Raw genomic sequence first — 3,828 nt, 5'->3', positions numbered from 1 at the left:
GCACAGCTAACCACAAAAATGGCTACTTCAATGGATATAGTGTACCTATGTAGCTGTGGAGCACTAAGTTCCTGCATGCATTTTTGTCGATTTGAGGTGCAACTTTGTCGAGGGCGTTTAGCAGCACACTGAGTGTCTGGTAAAGAGGGACTGCAAATTAAGGTAAAGTTGTCTCTTTTACAAACACAATAATACATATCATAAATAGTCTAACATCCGTTAAAGCTGTATACCTAGCAAACGCTGACTGCGATGTTCTTTGTGATGCCCTATTCAATCTGCTATAGCTTTGCCGAGACAGACGAGGAATGCCATAACGACAATCTAACATACAACATATACCAATTACTGCAGGGTAGCAAATGGCACAAAAACACAGATATATTAACTGAGACAAAGTGGAAGTAAGTTCAGCTAAGGCAGTACCCATTGCCACCACTGCAGAGCAAGCTCGAAGAATTGGAACGTAATAGGACTCTCCAAAACCTTCTCTTGACAATATCTGTAATACCCGTAAAAATGAAAAACCATAAACTGTAGGACAATAAGGAACACAGGTAGCCTCTGTAAAAGGGCCCATAAAGACAAAAACAACAACACTTTAAATACTGAATCAGGAAATTCCAAAACCCAAAAAAGTTCATGTTAAAGAGACCATAGGCAAAGAGGGCATACTTAATAAGAAGCACAAATGAACTGCATTCATTAAAAAGAGGCCATGGTGGCATTACAGTCGAATTAAGAACACCATTACAACACAAATATTCAAGTACAGAATTTCAGCAGCAAGATACCATCTATTACATATGTTTTTCATGTCTACTGGTAATCAACAAAAGCTGCCTAATTAGTCTAGCATATCCTAAACAAAAGACTACCATCTGCTCACACACCCTCAATCACCTAAATCCAAAAGGCAGGTAGCCATACTAAACATAGCTATTCAACCCTAGCACACTTATAGACAGCCTCTAATTAAATCAGACAGACCAGTAACAAGACTGTCAGGAATCTGCATTCCCACACCACTGGTAGATGGCTCGCTCCTATCAATTCTGCGCTTAGACGGAAGACTTGGTGGGAGGGCTAAAACTGGAATCTGATTTGCTTCATCAGTCGGCGTCACACATACAGCAGTACCTAATCCATTAACAGAATCAATTTGCTTTGAACTACTCTCCAAGCATTCAAGATGACCCTTCAAAACCATATACTTCTCCCTTATCAAAGAACATTCTCCACTAATCTTTGCTACAGCACCATAATTAGCATCAACTATTTCTAGATTGCAAACAGAAGCTATAAAGAAACATGCTTTCTTCGCAACTCGCTGCTCAGCAATGTACACTTCAGAACAGGGGTCACTGAAAATGCACTCCATGGAAATACTGTTACGAGGGCAAGTCACCGTTAACCAAGACATATAGCCATGTCCTTCTAATCTAGTGGTTTCAATGCCAGTCACAGAAACACCAGTCTTCCTAACTAAAACTCCCAAAAACTATGCATAATCCAATGACACATGAACATCATGAAACAGCGCATCCTCCCTTGTACTGCATTCCGCACGTATACGACTTAAATCTTCTCCGTCCTGCACTAACTCAACACATCTATTCTTATACAACTTCGCACACAATCGATACATCTTAATGCGCTCATAAGTAAAATCAGACACGCGCACACTAAACCGACACATCAATCTCTTCACAGCTTTGTGGGCCGCTCTTTCACGAGATTCTTCAACTGAACTGGCATCTCCACCGTAGAAAATGAACCTTGCACGAGAGTTTGGCTTACTAACTCGCACAAAGACATTATTCTTAGTAGCATCTATAAATCCATAAACGGGCGAAGGGAACTGCAGCCAAGCAACAACCTTTTCCAAAAGAGGCTGAAAAGGGACAAAAACTCTGTTTGACCGTCTAGCCATAACCTGTAATGGCAAAAACGATATTCAGCTACAAATCATCTAACAAGAGAAAAGGGCTTTCTCTCCTAAACAAGACTACTAAACCCTACGCACACCAGACCGTAAAAATATAACTAAATTCCACTAATAAGAATCTAATCAGAAAAGGAAAGCTATAATGGAAACAAAGGCAAATCATATAAGGAATCTAGAAGCAGAGGACAGATATCTTGTACTAAACACAGATACAGGTAAATAAGTATTGTTAAAATCACAAACACTCCACCACAGAACAATCATGCCATTGGTGCTCTATAACAAAAAGGAACTCTAAATCTGAAGAGGCATATATAGAAAGCAGCTCGATTAGTCCAACAAAATGTACAACTTTGTTCCAGTCCATGTCTAATCCCCTCCCATGTGTACTCAATTAAAGATAACCATTGGTGAACACTAATTCATACTCTATCAGTAGCTAACACTGAAGAGCTATGCCATATAAAAACAACCAAACAAATATTACCTTGGCTCTACATATAATAGGTAACAAGTACTATTTCTACTTAAATCGAACATAAAATAGACTACATAACCACTTAATTAACAAACCCCAAAACTATTATATGCAGCTAACCAACCAGTAAAGGACCACATCTTTAAAAAGGGTCTTAACTATCCAACATCAAACACATAAAAAGAAGCAGAAAAAGTACCTTAACAAATGTCCAACAACACCACAAACAACAATAGCAGCAAACCTGTAAGCCCAAAGGAAAAAAAGCGAAATAAGAACATGCAAATCAATCAATTTATTTGTCAATATTCCTATTACCACAGCAATCTAACCCATCCACCTAATGTATTGATATCCACACTACTAACACTATATAAACCACTTGATAAAGACAATTTTATCACCATTTCTCAGAGAGTGCACAACAGAAACAAACCTGACACCACTATCATGAACATTCAATGAGCATAGACACATAAGTATAGGGAATTATAACAGACATCCAACACATTGTAGAATTGTATATTCAATATTAGTCATTGTATCACAGTACATATAATAATCTATTAGTAAATTAAGGCTCAATTTGCTAGAGAATCCGAAACAGAAACCATATGGACAAATGAAGCCTATACTATAAGTAATATAATATCATCCATAACAAAGTACCACCTTTCACACAAACAATTCCGCACAGGGAACTCAGATCGCCCACCGCCAAAAAGAAACTGTTACTGCGCATGGATCGCTTGCCATGTCCAAAGAAAAGAACACCCTTAAGCTATATATATAGACTATGGTCAACAAGCTCACCGACATCAAAGTCATTAATTTTTTTCCCTTTGACACAGACATTGCAGTGGCGCCCAAGTAAGGCATTCCAATGCAAGAAACAAACCAAATACTGAAAGGCTAGATAGTAAAAAGAGCAACGGAAACATACCAGCCATTCTGAAACTTCCAACCACAGCAAGAAAACTCCATTCCAGACCTAGCCATCAAGTAGAAAAGCTCGCCAAACAAACCAGCAAAAACACCCAAACCAAAGCAAGTAAGCAAGACTAAATCAGGAATTCAACACAAAAAGCTACCTGTACAAGCAACCAGCACCTTAGCTGTCAGGCAAACAAAGGCATGAAGAACAGCTGGATTTTCCATCACACATGGCAACACAGAAAGCAATTGACAGCAAGGGCAAACTCGGCATTCTATTTAATCTAGGGGCGTCTAGGTAATAACACGCAAAAGAACTATTCACCAGCTAGTCAGCTACAGTGAATACTTTTGCATGTTTTATAATGGTTATAGATTTCTTTAATTATCTTTTTTTTTTCAATATAATTATCTTTTTTTCAATATATGAATATGTAGTGTATATATAAAAAAATATATGTAGTATATG

At 38.0% G+C, this 3,828-nt stretch overlaps 1 long non-coding RNA gene across 1 annotated transcript; it reads right to left on the bottom strand.

Moving 5' to 3' along the window:
* Positions 1-685: 685 nt before the first annotated feature.
* LOC145631069 (uncharacterized) lies at positions 686-3,563 on the bottom strand. The gene is made up of 3 exons (XR_014112334.1): positions 3,370-3,563; positions 2,626-2,670; positions 686-1,936 (listed from the first exon to the last, which is right to left on the bottom strand). It is a non-coding gene; the product is annotated as an uncharacterized LOC145631069 (long non-coding RNA).
* Positions 3,564-3,828: the final 265 nt, after the last annotated feature.

The sequence above is a fragment of the Chenopodium album genome, chromosome 5 (genome assembly GCF_948465745.1).
Source record: "Chenopodium album chromosome 5, dcCheAlbu1.1, whole genome shotgun sequence".
NCBI classification, from domain to species: domain Eukaryota; kingdom Viridiplantae; phylum Streptophyta; class Magnoliopsida; order Caryophyllales; family Amaranthaceae; genus Chenopodium; species Chenopodium album.
Note: the sequence above shows the minus strand (reverse complement) of the source record. Positions and strands in the feature narration are given on the sequence as shown.